At 36.4% G+C, this 22,500-nt stretch overlaps 1 protein-coding gene across 2 annotated transcripts in view; it reads left to right on the forward strand.

Annotated features, from left to right (window-relative positions):
• Positions 1 to 22,500, forward strand: part of LOC115216819 (chitin synthase chs-2-like) — a 241,378-nt gene that overhangs the window by 19,012 nt on the left and 199,866 nt on the right. The window contains exon 1 of one of the 2 annotated variants that reach the window (XM_036506560.1): positions 9,231 to 9,528. The exons of the other annotated variant lie outside the window; for it this stretch is intronic. The gene's annotated coding sequence lies outside the window, so the exon portion shown is untranslated. Of the gene's footprint in view, positions 1 to 9,230; positions 9,529 to 22,500 lie in introns of those variants that run through there. 2 annotated transcript variants of the gene reach the window in all.

The raw sequence follows: 22,500 nt of genomic DNA on the forward strand, positions 1-22,500 counted from the left end.
ATTACATTCCATAGAATCCATTACTAATCGCACCCATCACAGCTATATCTTCACCCATTCATATTCTCCCTTCTCTGTTTTTTTTCTTTTCTTCTCTTCTTCTCATCATCATCATTATCATCATCATCGTCGTCAACGTCATCACCACCATCATCATCGTCATCTTCTCCTTCTCTTCTTCTTCTTCATCATCATCATCATCAACACCGTCATCTTCTTCTTCTTCTTCTACTTCTCCACCTTCTACCCCTTAACCTTATCACTAATGTCTTTAAGTATAAACGCCTACGCAGCGACTGCCGGTCGCCACTGACCAGCCCAGATTTTCCCCTCCCACCCCCTCAAGAACTCACAACGACCTCGAATACACAAGTGCAACAAGGGAGTCAGAGAAAGGCAGAATGCCACCTATATCTGAACACTACTATGGAAGTATTCCTTTAAAAAAACCTTTCTTCTAATTTTTCAAATTTTTCTAAATTTAATTATTTAATCGTTACAGTTGAAAAGGTCTCAAAATGACCGAAACCGGTACTGAAAGATTCACTATAAAATCATCTTAGCATTTTCTATTTTTGACTTGTTTTTTCATATATATATATATATATATATATATATATATAGTGCTTTTCCAATAAATGCGAGTTTGTCCCAATCCAGTAGAATGTACATACACACATATTAACTAATGCATATAGGAGTGTGTGTGTGTGTGTGTGCCTATGTGTATGTTTGTTAGTGTGTGTCTGTTTTTGTGTGCATTTGTATATGTATGTGTGTCCACCCTTCCTAGAATACATCTAGAAACATATTCAATGTAGTAGAAGCATTACTATCGCATAAGTCGATGAGTAGCAATGCTACAGCTTCAAAATTCGCTTCTGTGATCATCCTTGTTGTCGTCGTCGAAGTCGTCATCGTTTCATCAACAACATCGTCATGGTCATCACGTGGATTACGATAAAGTTGTTGTTGATGATGATGATGATGAGGAGGAGGAGGAGGGAAAAAAGGGAGGATGGCACTGGTGACCATCATCACAGTCAATAGCTGTGACGTGTCAGCATTCGTAGCCGCAATGACAACACAGCAGCAGCATTTTCTCACCCTACTCATTGTGATTGTCAAAAACCCCACCACAAACCCCACCACCATCACTAACATCGACTTTCTAATCTTTATCACTAACATCATCGTCATCATCACCATCATCATCATCATCATCACCATCATCATCATCATCATCATCATAATCGTCGTCTTCGTTCTCGCCATCGTCATCGTCATTGGCAGAAGCAGAAACTGCGGCAAATACTTTGGCACATGTGATGGTGATTACGGTGCAAATAGCAGTAGTAGCAGTAGTAGTAGTAGTAGTAGTAGTAGTAGTAGGTAGTAGTGGTGGTGGTGGTGGTGGTGGTGGTGTTGGTGGTGGTGGTGGTGGTGGTGTGGTGGTGGTGGTGGTGGTGGTGGTGTTGGCTGGTGGTGCTGGTGGTGGTGCTGGTGGTGGTGCTGGTGCCGGTGGTAGTAGTAGTAGTAGTAGTAGTAGTGGTGGTGGTGGTGGTGGTGGTGGTGGGGTGGTGGTGGTGGTGGTGGTGGTGGCTGGTGGTGGTGGTGGTGGTGCTGGTGCCGGTGGTAGTAGTAGTAGTAGTAGTAGTAGAATCGTGAGGAAGAGATGGAGAAAAGGATGAAAAGGAAGAAGAAAAAGAGGAATAGAAGAAGAAGAAGAAGAAGAAGAAGAAGAAGAAGAAGAAGAAGAAGAAGAAGAAGAAGAAGAAACGTCGATAATGTATTAAAACGCCTAAACCATGGACTATGACACTCGGCCGTTTTGCTGCCAGCAGCACTATCACTACTACTACTACTACTACTACTACTACTACTACTACTACTACAACTACTACTACTACTACTACTACAACAACTACTACTACTACTACTACTACTACTACTACTGTTATTACTACTCTAAGATCAATGTATGTTTACTAACACAACCTCTAGCTATACTTATAGAAAGAGCAGCCGATCATTCCTCGAACCACACCGTATCAGCTTCAAAATATATAGATACATGTATAATACAGATATATTTAGTGGCTGTGTGGTAAGTAGCTTGCTTACCAACCACATTGTGGCACTTGGGCAGGTGTCTTCTACTATAGCCCCGGGTCGGTCAAATCCTTGAGAGGATTTGATAGAGGGAAACCGAAAGAAGCCCGTTGTAATATATATGTATGTATGTGTGTATGTGTGCGTGTGTGTGTGTCTGTGTTTGTCAATCCCACCCCAACATCGCTTGACAACCGGTGTTTATGTGTTTACGTCTCCGTAACTTAGCGGTTCGGCAAAAGAAACCGATAGAATAAATAATAGGCTCAAAAAGAATAAGTCCTGGGGTCGATTTGATCGACTAAAGGTGGTGCTCCAGCATGGCCACAGTCAAATTTAAATAATTTATTACTAGTGGTTCGCATGCTTAATAAAAGTCATAAAATATTTTTATATATAAGAGTGTATAGATATTTATACACGGAGAGAAGACCCTTGACAGGACCTCTTAAATGCTGAAATAGGGCAGTTAAACCCAAACCACTGAAAAAAGGAAATCTTAAGGCACGCTGCTAATAGGCCCCAGAGTGAATAAGATATTAGCTAACCCAATACTCGCTATAAATAACCAAATAAATTAATTCGGTACCTGTAGCTCGTCATTAGGATCGCTAAGGAATGTATAGAGTTAAATTTTCTCATTCTTTGGCCGAGTAGTACACAGGTTAAATTTATTCACTGCTGGGCTATTATGACTACGCTCGCGCACTGAGTTTGAATCCATAATGTATAAAGATGGAGCTGTCTTCCGCATGTGTTTGCCTCGTGTTTTCGGTACGTATTTTAGCTACATAATTATGCATTCCTTGGCGATTTTCACCAAACGTTACACACACATTACTTATGTCCTATGGATGGCCATTAACTATAATATTTTGTCTAGAGCTTTCTGCGTAAATGGACAAACCGGGGGAAATGGTAGTTTACACGGGGTTTTCTCTAATTCGTAGTGTGTACATGGTTTGTTTTTTTTTCGTATGTAGGGTCTTCCATACTTTTTTAGGTCAAACTATAAGGTTTGACCAGAGCAAATTTTTGTTAGCGTAATAGCTGTACAACAACAGGTAGTAAACGAATATGAAAACAATGCGCACTCGCGAATGGGGAGTGGGCGAGAGGACTCGGAAAGTTCACAACGTCAGACAATGACTTTTAAACTCTAGTGTTTGACCCGAACAAAAACAAAATAAAAAAATAGTGTAATAGGTGTAAAACAACTTGGTCTAAACGAATATGAAAAAAATGTGCGCTCGGGAACGTGGGGTGGAGGAGAGGACTCGGAAAATTCACATCGTCAGACCATAACCTTTAAAATCTAGTGTTTGACCCGAGTAATTTTTTTTTTAATAATATAATAGCTGTACAACATGTCCTTTAAACTCCAGTGTTTGCCCAAGGTGCCATGCAGTGGCACTGTACCAGGAACCGCGTGGTTGGGAAGATTATCCATTTTCTTTAGGGAAAAAATCGGATCGTGTCAATTGTCCTGTTCCTCTGCCCTCTCTGTTCGCCAGTAAATATTTTTAACCATAGCCTCGGGCCGAATAACGCATCCTGGAGGCCGAAGGTGGCATTTCAGACTAAAACATTATCTATACTATAAACGAAGATGAAAACAAAAAATTTTGCACAAAATGTTTACGATTCTGTCTTCTACATAATAGTATTTAAAAAACAATTGAAAAGTAGATATTTGTAAGCCATTCAAGAACACACACACACACACATACACACACACACACACACACACACACACACACACATACACACACACACACACACACACACACACACACACACACACAAAGAGAAATGGTTGGTTTCACTGCAACGTTTAAATCTCATTTCAATTTCAATATTTTGTCGCTTTGAAAGCGGGACTTGTTCACTGACAAAACAGTTGTAGCACACATTTTTGTCAGGGTTTTACCGTGGTTTCAAAGAACGAAAATATTTAGACACAAGCGAAATTTAAATTTTGCAGTGAAAGTAACAGCTTTTGTTGTTCTGGAATTGCTTACAAACATCTTACACCCTGCAAATTCTCCTAAATATTCAACCTTACCCTGCCCCTATTTACAAAACTTTCCACTCTTTTTCATTTGATTCTTTATACAGACTGTTCATGTTATTTTCTCTTAAACATTCCTTTAAATTGTTACGTTATAGAAATAATTATAACCAGTGCGTTGTCCAGTTCTTGGGTAGAAACAAGTCAATTCTCAAAGAAACGTATGCTTCCACAGCGAATTACAGAAATTATGTTTTGAAAATAATCTATACGGGGTCCATTTCTTGGATATAGGCTGCAAGTCCGAATGCATACATACATAAATACATACTTACACACATACACACACACACACACACACACACACACATACATATATATATATATATATATATATAACGGGAAGCTTTATGAAAATAAACAAAAGACGAAGGCAGGTGGAAAACAAACGAACAATTGTATTAGTATGGCGCTCAGGAAATATAAATAAAACAAGTCTTTAACGTTTCGAGCCTACGCTCTTCAACAGAAAGATACACAGAGAGAGAAAAACACAGAAAGAAGGAGAGAAAAAAAATGCGTGCAGTAGCTAACGAAATATTTATATTTATATATACTAGCAGAGATACCCGGCGTTGCTTGGGATTAAAATGCCATCGTTTGTATATAATATATTACAGTTATGTTGAAACAGGTGATATGGGAAAGAGCCGCTTTTGTCAAAGAGGCTTTTGTGGAATAAATGCTGGGTTAATTCGGTTAAGCAACATGATGTGTCCGTTAGGAATATTTCGGGCCCTAACCTGTCATGGAAAATTGGGAGTGGGGGTTATTTGAAATAGTGTAAGAGATAAGAGATTGCTCTGGGCTCGCATTAGGCAAAAAGTTGGAAATTCTTTGCATGAACCTTGGCTTTTGTATTTGACGCCTGCCTATTACTTCAAGTATTTTATTTCGAGTTTATGTATGTATGTATATGCTAATGAGGGAGACCTCTAGATGGTAGGTAGAGGTAGCTAGATCTGGTAGAAATAGCAACCAAATCTCCCTCAAAACACCCTACTGTCTTAATCCGACAATTCTGCCTATTATGTAGTTTTAATGATAAACTGTAACTATAGATTAAGATTGTTAACCTCCAGATTTTAAGCGTTTGAATAGCAAAAAATATTTTTCTCTTTTTTTGCTTAATTAAACTGGTTGCATTTTCCTCGTAGTTTTTCATGTCAGCTGTAAAGGTGCAGAGGGTTAACTTGGACGGTGTTATGTATTGGAGATGTTTGGTGATTGTATGTGGTTGTTACTTTTCACCGGCATCGGACGCTTGCTCCAGCGCCATCCATTTTCGAGGCCGGTCCATTCGGCAGGTAAGTTGTTACACACTCCTGAGCGAATTTCGACATCCGTATCCACCGTCCTGCTGTCTATATCGACCGACACCATTTCGGAGATCTAATGCCGAAGCGTAGGGTTCCATAGCCAGACATTCGGTCCATCCCACATCACCAGTTCTGCTTACCAAAAGTGGCACCGTGCATTCGTCGCGTCGTAATGGCTGAGATATACGGCCGATTCCGATCGGGAGAGGAGCGGCCCATTTCGCCTGTTCGAGATTAAATTGAGGCCCTCAACGTCCCCGGGGCCTCCAGTCATTCGGAATTGCGTGTCTTTCTCCCGCTGGCGCCAGCTATCCTGAGGGAAACTTCGGAGGGAACCAGTTACTAGACGGCTCGATTGGTATTTCGCCCCTACACCCGATTCCGACGATCGACTTTCACGTTAGAGGCGCTTCGAACTTCCACCAGAGTTTCCACTGGCTTCGTCCCGATCGGGCGTGGGACGTCATCTTTCGGGTCCCAAGCCGCCTGCTACACCTGAGTCGGGGCGGGAAAGTGACGACACGCAGAAACACGGTTGCGAACGCGCAGACATGACCCGGAAACGATGCTTCGAGGTGCCACGCACACCTCGAAAACGGCACCTGGAGGTACCGGCGCCGGCGACGCGAGTGAAGACGTGTTACGTTCTCGCTTCCGCTGTACTGTTGGTGTTCACAAGGTGGAAGGATCCAACGACTCGCAGCCGCTGTCGGGCTCCGTGAAGTGTCAGCTGTACGATTCGGGGCGGACGGCATGACCGTCGCAGCGCTTCGCAACGATGACGGTCTGGCATGGCGGGAGACGGAGGATCAAGCGGCGCGTGCGCTAGTCGGGATGGAAGAAGTAGAAGGAGCGAGAGAGAAAGATGAGGAATTCACGTTCCTTCCGCGCTTCTCCGGCTCACGCTCTTGTCTGCGACTCCCGACTCTACACCGCAGTCAACGGCGACAGCGTTTTCGTGTCGTGACTGCTTTCGAACAGGACGGGTCCCCGGAATGATGGGATCCCTGGGCCGCAATGTACGTTCGAGGTGTCGATATTCACTGAGTCCTGCAATTTGCATCAGTTTACGCGGATAGCCGCGCTCTTCATCGAGGGACGAACTGAGTGATCTCCCGTCCCGGGTTTCGGTAATTGCTACTACTACTGACGACCACGTACAGATAGGGACGAAGGAATGGTAAAAAATATGGAATCGAAATGGAAATAGATTAATGGCGGCAGCAACTTGGCTCGGCTCAGCTCGGTTCGGCTCAGTTCAGCTCGGCTTAGCTCAGTTCCATTAGCGCAACACATAGCAGGGGTATCTACCATAGAAATATTTTTCAATCTGTGTCTATATAGGATACAGTTTTAAATTTCTTTATTTAATGCGAGACTATATATTTACACTCCAGCATTAAGTTCGAACTCTTAAATTGTTAAAGATGTAGTTATCTTGCGCAAGTGTTTTAGGTACATATTTGCAACTACATAATTATTCATTAATTAGCGATTCCGGTGACGAACTTCAGATTCCAAATTAGTTTATTTGGCAATTTATAGCGAAATTCGAGTTTGAGAGTAATTACTTCGTTTTTTGTTTCTTTTAGTGTTATAGTTGGCGTACTCATGAATACTCTTTTTCGTGATTTTTCTAAATTTTCTACCCTTATTATTTTCACAGTATATATATATATATATATATATATATACCAACATACATACGTATATACACATACATATATATATATATATATATATATATATATATATATATATATATTAATCAAAATAAAAACATGATGCTAAGGATTCAGCGGTACATATGTTTCGGGCCTTTATTAGACGGATTTATAACAATGCATAATGTGTGTCTATGGCCTTCTTCAGCCGCGCACAACTGCTTACAATTATCAAGTACTCACCCTGAATTTATATATATATATATATATATATATATATATATATATATATATATATAATATATATATATAACAAAATTTACTTGGAGGAGATGAAACGAAACGAAAACGAATCGAATCGACGCGAGGGCGCCCAGTCATACAAAAGTGTAATAAATAAAATATATGCATACATACATATATGTACGTACCTATATCTACATGTATATATACATGCATATATAAATATATATACGTGAGTACAGGACACCACATATAGACATAGAACTCAACGAGAAACGAAAACGTAAAACAAACGTGGAAACGGACCTAAACGAAAAAAAAAAAACAGAGTACAAAACAAACTACACAAGGAAAAATCCCCTTCATCAGTTGTCCCTAGTTCAACTCTAGCGTGTTTCGAAGGTTGGACAGAACACGACTCGTGGAAATAGTCCTTCCTGCGAAGGAATTAAATAAAATTACTTCGCAGAGGGGTAAAAACAAGGGAAGTTAAACATGTGACAAAAAAACGATACAAATAAAATTACAAAATAAAATACAAAATAAAAATACAAAAAATAAAAATACAGAATAAAATTACAAGTACAAAAAATATAGTACAAGAAATAAAACAAACAAAAAAACAGACAATGAGGGCCATAATGCTGGCCTACACGAGGAAAGATTCTAAGAGCGCTAGAAGAACAAAAAATAATAAGGGTAGAAAATGTAGAAAAAGTTTTCATACCGGTGGTTGGTATGCGTAATAAAGTCAATAGACAACATATTTTCATATATAATGGTGTGCAAGCCATTATGTATTTATACACGAAATACAAATAATTTATTTTCTCATTCATAAAATGTTCGTAATTACAAAGCATTACTGGTACGCAGTTTTAATTTTATTATTTGCTGCCGAATATAACTGCACTTGCGCGGTGGATTTGAAAATATAATTTATACGTATGCGGCACGTATGTTTGTTTTCGTTGCGTAGTAGCAGTATAATTATATATTAATTTTAACGACCTCACTGATGGAGTACAGATGGCAAATTAATTTATTTGCTCATTAATAAAGAAACTCGAGTTTTATTTTTAGTCATTCTCTTTTTATTTTCATTCTCTTTGAAATTGCTTTTATTCATTGTTAGGGTTTTCTATGGCGATGTGCATAGTGTGTGTGTGTGTGTGTATGTGTGTGTGTTGTGTGTGTGTGTGTGTGTGTGCGTGTGTGTGAGTATGTTCTTGTGTTTGTGTCTGTGTATGTATATATGCTTGAGTTTGATAGAGGGAATGTATGAGGAAAACCGACACACAGGCACACAGATACGCGCGCACACACACACACACACCCACATACACACACATATATATATATATTTATAAGTATGTATGTCGGTAGAAAGGTAGATTGATGGGTATGTATGTATTATGTATCTATGTATATGGGTAGGTAGGTATGTGTTTGTGGTTTTGTGCATGTATATGTCCTCTCACAGCGCTCGGAAACCGATGTTGCTTTGCTTACGTCTTCATAGGCTTGCGGTTCGGCGAAAGAAGCCGAGAAAATAAGCAAGTGGGCCAATTTGTTCGACTAAAACCCTTCATGGTGGTACTTCAGAATGGCTGCCGTCCAGTGACTGAAACGAGTGAAAGACAGCAGAAAATCAATGTGCTTCTTTCTCTCTATTACATTTTAATATCTGCAAAGAAAGCTTTACTAATATTATGTCACAGAAAATAACATTAGTCACTCGAGTCCTGATATGGTGTGGATTAGGAATAAATAAATATATAATATACAAACTCTTATCACTATATATTTAAAAACGTGGTAACTTTACTATTATTCGACAGTACCTGAAAGTGTGGTGCTCTGACGGGCAATGAAGTATTGAAATCTGGCCGCTGAATCTTCAATCGAACTTATCGACAAAAGTCCTTCAATGGCCTAATTTCATAGCGAGAATGAAATTCATGCGAGGATGACTCAGTACATTTACAAGTCCGTTGTGCTTGCTGCAGTGATGACTGTCGCGTGGTCAACTTTATGTCATTATGTAAATCAGCTGTGTCACGCTAAAGTCATCTTCTGCTACTATCATCAGCAGGTCTGGACTTTCCCAGAAGAAGAGGTGAGTGATTCTTCCTGAATTATCAAAATTACGAGGAGATTGAATAAATAAATTCGATTGTCTCAATTGAGAACATTTTATTCCATCATTGCCCCAGTATCACATGATCAAGGATATATGTATACATCTATATGCCAATATCTATCTATCAATCTCTCTCTCTCTCTCTCTCTCTCTCTCTCTCTCTCTCTCTCTCTCTTTCTGTATGTAGATTGATAGATATACATGCGTATGAATATATATATATATTATATATATATATATATATATATATATATATATATATATGCATGTATGCATGTATATGTACATGTAATATATATAAATATATACATGCATATATACATATATATATATACACATTTATCTATATATATAAATATGTCTATATAAATGTATACATGCTTTTATATACATATATATATACATACACACACACACGCACACACACACACGCACACACTCACGCACACACACACATACACGCACACACACACACACAAACACACACACACACATATATATATATATATATACTTCAGTTTAGGAAGTTCATTATTCATTTTAATGAAATCCAATCCATGCGTATTGCAATCTTTATGTATCCGTGATAAGTTATATCTATTTATATGTATGCGTGTGTTTTTTTAAAATATTTTTGTGGATGTATGTGTACGTCACACAGTCAGATATCCCACACCGGTACATCAGGTATATGCCTATGCTGGTGTGCAGGATCTGTGAATAAATGTAAAAGCATGTTTTAAGTGTGTGTGTATGCGTCAAAGTGATTATTGGTTTGTAGGTATGAGAGAATGAGCGTTCGTATCATATTCTCAATTGTACTTATTTTTCCCCGTTCTATTATGTATTTACCAATGTTTTTGGTTGTCTCTCCCCTTATCTATCTGATAGTCGAGAAATCTTCATACATATCTGCTTATGCAGGATGTTTTTTCTTCTTTCTGCACCTCTAAAACAGCTATCAGTATAAATTTGTAACTATCCAAATTCTATCTATCGATTTAGGCTTCTACGTTTTTATCAATCTATTTCCCGATATGGATGCGAACATATAAAATTGTACATATGCGCGTATCTATGTAGATATGTGTGTGTGTACGTGTGTGTGTTTGTGCTTCTATGCAATTTTTATACATGTATACAATATATGCAATTATATATATATATATGAACATAAACATTATATATATATATATTTATATAGATATAAATGCATATATAACACAAACATGTATATATCTATATATATATATATATACTTAAACCGAATATATATATAATATATATATATATATATATATATATAATATATATGCAGCTACGTATATATCAATGGGAACAATACGTTTGGAAATAAATAAAACAAATTTAGCGATACACCCCCCAACATACCTTCTTTTCCACTGTATACATATATATATATATTATATATGATATATATATATATAGAGAGAGAGAGAGAGAGAGAGAGAGAGATGGGGGAGAGAGAGAGGGGGATACATATATAGAAATAGTTGAATACTAAGTTATATATAGAGATAGATAGATAGATAAGATAGATAGATAGATAGATAGATAGATAGATAGATAGATAGATAGATAGATAGATAGATAGATAGATAGATAGATAGATAGATAGATAGATAGATAGATAGATATACATACTGCAACTGGCATACATAATTCCACACCATATAACTATCTGCACGTATAACAGTCTTAATCATGCATACACTCATTTATAGATACGCTTATGCACTTATGTGTGTGTTGTATTTATATATATATATGTGTGTGTGTGTGTGAATGCATGTATGTAAGTATGCATTTATGTATGTATGTATGTATGTATTTATGTATGTATTATGTATGTATATAGGTGTGTGAGTGTGTATATGTCTACTTCATCTTCCTGCTTCTGATATCGGGTTGTGTCATCTCCTTTCTAATTGACACTAATGCTTGTCATCGATTGCATGGTAGCGTATTATTACTCAAACGATTACTTTTATATAAACTAAACTATGAAACGAAGCATGTACACATACATACATACATACATACCTACATATATACATATTTATGTATATGTGTTTACTTATGTTATGGATGATTATATATATCTGATTACATATACATATATATAAGCACATATATATATATATATATATATATATATATATATATATATATATATATATATATATATATATTATATATATACATATATATATACATATATATATATATATGTATATATATAATCAGATACATAGATAAATAGAGAAACAGACAGACAGACAGATATATAGATAGAGAGAGAGAGAGACAGAGATAGAAGGAGAGAACATGAACTCGCTTTGCCTTCTCAAATTTTCCTAAATGGCGATTTTTTATTTACTTCGAATTACAATAAATGTATTCCTAAAATTATTTGTAAGAGCCAATTTACATATATGTAAATGTATATGTGTGTGTGTGCGTGTTGTGTGTGCGTGTGTGTGTGCGTGTTTGTGTGTGCGTGTGTGTGTATATGTGTGTGTTTGTATGTACGTATATATATATGTGTATGTGTATATATGCATACATATATATATATATATGTATATATATATATATATACATATATATATATATATATATATATATATATATATAATATATATATATATATGTATGTATACACATAATGTGTGAGTGCGTGTTGTGTGTACTTTTTTCCCCTTATATTCAAATTTTCTATTCCTATGATTTGAACAATAAAAATTTCAACCTAATTTTTCATCCTTTTTCCTTTTTTCACTGTCGATAATAAAATATTGAATACACATATCTAATGTACCGCGAATATTTGAATAGAATATATATTTGCTAAGATGCATCCATAACATAAGTAAGCTGAGATATATTTTGAGAAAAGGTATGATGGCGATAAAAACATATATCGCAAAAATTTCACTTGAAAAAATGGCGTCAAGAAAACACATAGAATTCTGACGCCATTTTGAAAATAAAAAAAATTGAGAATTACATATAAATGTCAGATATAGAATTTTGAGTGAGATAAAACTATAATAATAGCGTCAGCGATGTTTTTCTTTTTTTTCTTTAGCATTATATATACATAAGTTACACACTGTAGGTACGTATATGTATATATATATATATATATATATATATCTATATATATCTGTAGGTACGTATATGTATATATATATCTATATATGCATCATGTATATAACTATATGCATAAATATGTGTGGGTGAGGGTGTGTATGTACATTTATATAACAATATATATACACATATGTACAAATAAATATACATACAGAGACCCTCTCCCTTCACCTCTCTCACACACACACGCACATACACACACACGCATATACATACACACAATGCAGATTTTCAATAACAAGACTCATCGTGCCATGTAGAAAATTTTTATATCTCCGCATGGACAGAAGACATTGGTATTTTCTTTTGTTTTCGCTCGCTTCATCATTCAATGTAGGTTGAACGGAGAGCAAACGAGTAGACAGTGGTAAGAGCTGCTCACACTTGCAACGTGGATAACCAAGGGATTTGTCATGTAATATTACACACACACACACACACACCACGTACGCACACACATACACACATACACACAGACACACATATATATTATATGTAGATGTGTATGTATGTATATGTAGACATATATATATGTATGTATACACATATATGTGTGAGTGCGTGTTGTGTGTACTTTTTTCCCCTTATATTCAAATTTTCTATTCCTATGATTTGAACAATAAAAATTTCAACCTAATTTTTCATCCTTTTTCCTTTTTTCACTGTCGATAATAAAATATTGAATACACATATCTAATGTACCGCGAATATTTGAATAGAATATATTTGCTAAGATGCATCATAACATAAGTAAGCTGAGATATATTTTGAGAAAAGGTATGATGGCGATACAAAACATATATCGCAAAAATTTCACTTGAAAAAATGCGTCAGAAAAACACATAGAATTCTGACGCCATTTTGAAAATAAAAAAAATTGAGATTAACATATAAATGTCAGATATAGAATTTTGAGTGAGATAAAACTATAATAATAGCGTCAGCGATTTTTTCTTTTTTTTCTTTAGCATTATATATACATAAGTTACACACTGTAGGTACGTATATTATATATATATATATATATATATATATCTATATATATCTGTAGGTACGTATAGTGTATATATATATCTATATATGCATCATGTATATAACTATATATGCATAATATGTGTGGGTGAGGGTGTGTATGTACATTTATATAACAATATATATACACATATGTACAAATAAATATACATACAGAGACCCTCTCCCTTCACCTCTCTCACACACACACGCACATACACACACACGCATATACATACACACAATGCAGATTTTCAATAACAAGCATCGTGCCATGTAGAAAATTTTTATATCTCCGCATGGACAGAAGACATTGGTATTTTCTTTTGTTTTCGCTCGCTTCATCATTCAATGTAGGTTGAACGGAGAGCAAACGAGTAGACAGTGGTAAGAGCTGCTCACACTTGCAACGTGGATAACCAAGGGATTTGTCATGTAAGATAATACACACACACACACACACACACGTACGCACACACATACACACATACACACAGACACACATATATATGTATATGTAGATGTGTATGTATGTATATGTAGACATATATATATGTATGTATGATGTATGTATGTATGTATGTATGTATGTATGTATGTATGTATGTATGTATGTATGCATGCATGTATGTATTACGCCAATCAATGTTTTAACTTAGATTTCATTCTAATATTTTAAAAGTGTCGTAGTGAAAAGAATTTCAAACGCTGGCAATGAATGTATGATCATACAAATTAAAGAAATCATTGCACCTGATTCCTGGTTTTGCGTTGGAACATTTCATGAGCAGAAAATGAGAGTGACTCTTCTTTGATGTGTCTCAAAATAAACATGTACCTTGTCAGAATGATCCCATTTTTTGTGCCCACGGAAAAATATAAACATTCGTTTAAGTCTCATTACTTTGCGCAGCAAGTTTTATGGTTTAAATAATATAGAAACAGCTGCATCTGAATTTTAAATTTTCTATTATACGATCTGTTTTGCATAATTAATCTGTGTATATACGTATTGATGTTTTTAGTTCACAGATGAGATCCATTTTTATGTACATACGCATGTGCATACACACACACTCGCACACAAACACACACACACTCGCACGCGCGCACGCACACACACACACACACACACACACAAGCACACATACACACACACACACACACACACACACACACATATATATATGTATATATGTATGTATTTCCATCTGTCTCCGCCCACTATTCTTGGGTGCATCATAGAGTTAGAATCCTTCGGCACCTCCTCCATAGAGTCCGACCAGAAGTAAACCTCCTTAAACTCTTCGGCACGAATTGTAAATGCGACCAAATTAGACTATGGATATTACCCAATCATCTCATTTTGGGGCTCATCTCTAGACCTGCAGCCATTTGTCTCAGCTTGAAGAATCCGTCACGTGGTCCTTTCCTGTGACACATAAATGTAATAACGGAATTGTGACCTCTCAAAGAGGAGAAGTAGCAGCTTGAACTAGGAAGCTTCCTGAATTCCGAGCGACGCATCCTTTCGGGTATCCTTACTCCAGAGATACTTTGGATGAGCCCCGTTTCGCCTTCTTGCATTCGCAATCGTTCAGTTTTGGTCATTACACGGTATTTATTACTGTAGGTGACGAGAGACACTAAAACCGAACTGAAGGTAGCAAGTTTGGCTTTTTCACCAACCCCTCCACTTTTAAGGATTGAATGCTGGTGCTGGTGCTGGTGCATCATTTTCCCAGCAGCTGCAATTCTAGTATCTAATTCAATCTCGGGTGTCCCATACCTCATGAATACAGCTCCGAGATACTTAATTTTCCCCACTTGATTAAATAATATTCCGCTGGCATGCAAATTACACTGAGGAAAATTCCTTGAGCGGACCAATGTCTCAGACGCAAAAGTCGGCAACGAACTTATTCGGTGCATGTTCGAGATCACCTTTGAATATGATTAAAACACTCTCTATGGGTCTCCCTTTCTAAATGGAGATTATCACTCTGGTTTGCCATTGCTTTGGTGTCTTTCCAGAGGTCGTCGTCACCTAACATATACGAGTTAGCCAGAGAAAACCTTTTCTATTTAAAGCTTTTAACATTGAAGTCTCTTTGTAAAGCAAATCGATCGGTATTAACTACGTCTAAAACTGCAATAATTTCACCAGGGAAGGATTTTTATTTGGCCTCACTGTTCAATGCATGCACTTGCAACATCCACGGTAGTTCAACCTAAGCTTCAAAACGCAAACTCTACCGTCTAGTGGGGTCCACTCCATAAAACATTAAGCAGTAAGGGCATCCCTTGGCTGTGCAGACATAATTGGCATCATACCTGGATAGTGAAGTTTCTACCATCCACCCAACTCATACACATATTATATATATATATATATATATATATATATATATATATATATATACTAGCAGTATTGCCCAGCTCGTGCGCTCATGCGTTCTATGCACGCGCGAATTAAGCTAAACTTGGATGAGTTCAATGAAAATTTTAGATCAGTATTTCTCAACGGGGATTTAAGGGGAGAGTTTCAGGGAGTCGCTGGTGATGTATCGGGGTGATCAAAAATCCGGTCTGCTAAAGTTTGGTTAAAATGATTCAAACGGCAGACTCAACGCAAAATGGTCACATTTAATTCAAAGCGTTAAAAATGTTATGAAAACAATTGGTATGTGTTCACAAATTTCAAACGATTAATACGAAAAAACCCTCCAGGCTACATCCCGAAAATTCATTTCTTTACCGAATTTCTACAATGTTTACGGCGATTCGTTTTTATATCTTAATTTTTTATTTTTCATGCAATTTACGCATGCTTGCACGCGTGGTGAACACATTTCACGTCAAACAGCTGACTGAGTAAAGTTCACTATTTAATGCATGGGATAAGGCCTAAACAAGCACATTATCGACTTTTGCACTTGCGAGATGAATTTTGGGACAGAAATAGCACAGTTCAATTTTCATTCGCCTAAACTTTAAGTGACCCATTTTTGGTGGTTCTACAATTTGTTGGCTAGGAGGAGATGTGCCGGGAAGTTAAACACACAGACGCACACACAGATACACACACAGACACACAAGTTGAGTTTTATATATACAGATGTATGTATGTATGTAATGTAATGTATGTATGTATAGGCGATAGGTGACGGGTAGATGTGTTCTGTATTGAAAACACGTAGTTGTGATCGAATAAATTGAACTTAAACTCTCAATGCTTTCTCTAAAACTAAGTCCGCGATATCAAGAGTAGCTATAAGAGAACTCACGGCGAGCTTATGTGCAGTTAGTGATGCAGATAAACACAATTTCGCTATACACATGCACACACACGCATATTTACATAAACACACATACATACTTACATAAATAAATCTATATCTATATCTATCTATCTATCTATCTATCTATCTATCTATATATATATATATATATATATATATATATATATTATATATATATATATATATATACATATACATATATATATATATGTATATACATATATACATATATATACATATATATATCGATAGATATATATGTAGATATATAAATATACATATATATATACATATATATATACATACATATATATATACATATATATATATACATACATATATATATATATACATATATGTATATACATACATACACACACATGCACACACACACAAACACACACACACACACACACACACCACACACACACACATATATATATATATATATATATATATATATATATATATATATATATATATATATATATATATGCGTATGTACCCATGTATGTATTTAGACATATGTAAGATTTGTTATTAAGCCTAATTGTATAATTTTCTTTTAGCTTTTCTACAGGGGCTCAAACGTATATGCCACTGAATCCTATATAATCCGGTATAATCTAAACGTTTGTTCCATATTAAACGTAGATATCCTCTACAAGAGATTGTAAATAAGATAATTCTGCAGAATTACAAAGAACATAGATTATCGTTTCACTTACGACAGAATGACTGCCTCTGGAACTATCGCCTTCATGTCTATGTTCTCAAGAAATCGGCTTACCAAATATTAATTAGTTACAAATATAAGATTTTTGTATATTTCTCTATAAGACAGAAAAAAAGCATCTCAAAAGTCTATTCTGTTTTACTTTCTCAAATAAGATTCTTATAAACTGAATGAATACTTATAATAATGCTTTGCACTGTCTCCTTAAGGTATATGTATAGTTAATGTGGAGCATAATGCGGTGCTAGTGATTCGCAAGAACACTATAAGTATTCACTGTTTCGTTTCCATGTTTTAATCATTAGACCGCAGTCATGCTGGGGTACCACCTTGAAGGCTTTTCGTCGAACCAATTACCCCCAGTCCTTACGTTCTTTGAAGTCTGGTACTTATTCTATCGGCTTCTTCTGCTGAACCGCTAAGTTACGGAGACGTATTCCAACCAACACCAGTTGTCAAGCGGTGTGAAGGGATGAACAGGAAGACACACTCACATACATATACATACACACGTATATACACAACGAAAGTGTTTCACTCAGAGGGCGATGGTCGCCCCGGAACTATACTAGAAGACATTTGCTCAAGATGTCATGCGATGGGACTGAACTGGACACCATATGGTTAAGAAATAAACACCTAACTACACGACCATGCTTTAGTAGTAATATACGCCATTTTCAGTAACTAAGGGAGCGTCTAAACGACCACTTAGTATGTCAGAATTAGTAATAAAATCCCTGGGATCAAGTAACTTGTCTTTTGCCGGTTACTCGAGCATCTAGAAGTTTTAAACAAATAATCTTATTCCTTTTTCTTATTCTTATTTCCTTTTATACTATCTTAGGAAAGAAATAACCTGTTGTTAAATGCAGACAAAATACATAAAATAGTTGGGTTCTCGTCCCTCGAAAATCTTTGGTTGACAATTGTGCTGAGGCCTTTTTACTGGATGAGTTTTGAGGATGAGACGGTTCTGACAGCTTTATTTGATATTCTGAGAACAAGATGACCTATGTTGCCACCGTTCTTCTTTAAACTATTTTCAAGTCAAACGCTGCTTGTAGGGAAACAGGGAGATAATGTTACTGAGTAGTGGAAACAATGTGGGTGGCACGACATCTTCTTTATCGTTGCATCTCAACCATGTTGCTTCTCTTATCCATGTTCTCGTTTGGAGAGTATTCACACTTACTGTTCGTTTCACATCTAATTCATCACTGCACACATAAAATATATCACCTCCAACACTATTCCCTTCCCATGTCACTAGGCTCATCACTACACGCACATAATATTCCGGTGTCTTCAAGTCAACATACTTTATGTGTGCAGTGACGAATGAAATATGAAACGAGCAGCAAGTGTGAAGACTCTCTCAACGAGAACGTGGATAAGGGAAGCAACATGGTTTAGATGCGATGATAAAGAAGATTTTTTAATGGAAACATGTCGTGGTAAAGGTGAAAAAAAAGATACGGTGACGACGGCAAATTGGAAGGTGGGATAGATTGTGGCCTACTCCCCTTGAATGACCCTCTTTCAGGGGTTGGGATGCTAGCTAAGGCCCCTTTCTTGCGTAAGGGTGAACGATTTGCATCAAGCAGCACAGTGACCGTTTTCTTTGTTTAAACTCAGCAAGCGCGGTTTTGCTTGAACGGCTTTTGGAAGTTGGTTTGTTGGGGTCAGGTATGGCATTTAGGGAAACATGTCTAATAGGATAATTTCAATCACCTCCTGATTTAAATGAGGTGCAGGCGGTATTCAGCCCATGTGCTGCCAAAGATAATCTATATAGAACTGGTTACGACTCGACTAGTCACATGCGTTAAAGGCTCATAAGCGCTGGGCATGGCATAACATTGGAATGCGAGGTGGATAATCGAGCAAAAGTAGCTGGCGGGTGAAATGATGGGAACCGAACCGGTAATTGCTTGATAGTGATTAGAAGGTAAGAAAAAGAATGTTTGGACTTTTTGCATTTCACTAATGAGATATTCATGGGAGAGAAGACTAATTGAGGTAAAGAGTTACGGATCGTAAAATATTTGGTGTTAGAGGCAGGAAGAATTGAGAATGGCGACGTCAGCGAGAATGAAGACGTCAGCGAGAATTAGGACTCCTGGGAGGAGATCGTTGTCTTCAAGGCAGAAACATATTGGCTATATTATCTATTGTATTATCTATTTGGAGAAGTTAGAGTGTGATACAGGGTAAATTTAGCTGCTATTTTTCCATGAGCAAATGACTACGTAAATGCTTCACTTGTTCCCCAGAATTTTTTTCTTTCCTGTGTGTGTCAAGAACTATATTATCCAGTGCCTTTCATAGAGTAGGATCTGTGGAAGATTTAGCTGCTATTATAAGCAGATCGCGTGACTGCACACAGGTTTCAATTATTCTTGTCGTATAGACCAGGTTTGTATGCCTTTTACAAACTGTGATCTATGTTATATTTATCTACTATTATTAGTAGACCGTATAGAGTTCACATACTTTTCTATAGCCCAGCCCAGTTAATTGTACATCTAAAACTCCATTATAGAAAAAATCTTCCATTTTTAATACATTATGATCTGATTTCAAGCACATTTGACTGCTATATTTAGCTGATGGAGCGACGGAGGACAACGGCTTGCAAGATTGCTTCAGTTCACCCATTGGTTAATCTTATCGATAGATAGACACCCGAATCAAGTAAAAATGTTTTCCCACTAAAACCCTAAATCTCTCCATATTTACTGCTGCCAAACCAAACAACAGTTGGCATTTCTCCAAGTTTGACTCTAAAATGGTAAAATACTAATACCATGAAAACTGAGACTGTATTGAATGGCGGCGATGGGTGGGTGTCGGCTGGGGTGTTCCATTGTCTATATTTTGTTTGTTATTTATATTTCCATTCATTAAGTTATGTGTGACAGGCGCTGAATAATTTATCATTCTGCTCACTTTCAATGTCTGAAAATGTATAAATGTACAATTGAAGACACAAATGCGCACACGCACACACGCACAAACACACACACACACACACATACACACACACACACAACACACACACACACACTCACGCACACACGTACACACAAAACGAGACGTGAGAAAGTTTAAGTACGGACACATTCATATAGACACACGTATACGCACACAAGGGTTTCCGTTGGCTGTGTATACATATAATATATATGTATGTGTGTATGTGTATATATATATATATATATACATACATACACACATACATATACATATGCAAAGACAGATACATACATATATATGCATACATACATTCATATATATATGTATATATACATAATATATATACATATATATATATACATAGATGTATATATATATATATATATATATATATATATTAGCGTGTGGCATCTATGTGTAATAGTGCCCTCTATATATAATTTATATATATATATATATATATATTATATATATATATATATATACACACGTATATATATTATATATACATACATACATATATATATATATATATATATAATATATATATATATATATATATATATATATATATATATATAAATAATAAGAAATATTGAATTTCTAAATCTCTCGTAGAGACATGTACGGTGGTGTGGCGATAGAATGGTTGTGTACTGTCAATCTAACAAGAACGTCACAGTAGGGGGTACACCACCGCTGTATAGCCCTAGGAAGCATCTAACGCCTCCTGATGGCTTTGACACATTTTTCCCTGTGTCCTTATATACATATACGAAGGGGAGACAAACACCTTCGGCTGCCGAAACTGCATCTAGGGACACGTGTTTCAGGATCGTTGTCCTTCATCGGCCTAGAGTAGCAGACACCGGTCAACCGGTGATATCTGTCTCGACTTCGTAATTGTATATACCTATACTCATTGAAGTCTACTCACTGATTATCAAAGTAAGAAATATTGAATTTCTAAATCTCTCGTAGAGACATGTACGGTGGTGGGGCGATAGAATGGTTGTATACTGTCAATCTAACAAGAACGTGACAGTAGGGGGTACACCACCGCTGTATAGCCCTAGGAAGCATCGAACGCCTCCTACGTTCTTGTTAGATTCACAGTATACAACCATTCTATCGCCCCACCACCGTACATGTCTCTACGAGAGATTTAGAAATTCAATATTTCTTATTTTGATAATCAGTGAATAGACTTCACTGAGTATAGGTATATACAATTACGAAGTCGAGACAGATATCACCGGTTGACGGGTGTCTGCTTCTCTAGGCCGATGAAGGACAACGATCCTGAAACACGTGTCCCTAGATGCAGTTTCGGCAGCCGGGGGTGTTTGTCTCCCCTTCGTATGGAAAAATGTGTCAAAGCCATCAGGAGGCGTTCGATGCTTCCTAGGGCTATACAGCGGTGGTGTACCCCCTACTGTCACGTTCTTGTTAGATTGAGAGTATACAACCATTCTATATATATATGTATGTATGTATATATATTATATATATATATATATATATATATATATAATATATATATATATATATCATTCCGTCTTGCGTTAGATGTACGACTGTTACAGGGGAGATTAGTCCACATCAGAACAGAAAGAGGCATTCTTTATTCTGGGAAGTGGTTTGGCTACTAATGTACTTAGCAGTATAACCGACTGTAATAATATGCAGAACGAATCTCAGAAAAAGTATAATAAACACATACGTTCCTGATGCTATTTGTTC

The sequence above is a fragment of the Octopus sinensis genome, linkage group LG10 (genome assembly GCF_006345805.1).
Source record: "Octopus sinensis linkage group LG10, ASM634580v1, whole genome shotgun sequence".
Taxonomy (NCBI): Eukaryota; Metazoa; Mollusca; class Cephalopoda; order Octopoda; family Octopodidae; genus Octopus; species Octopus sinensis.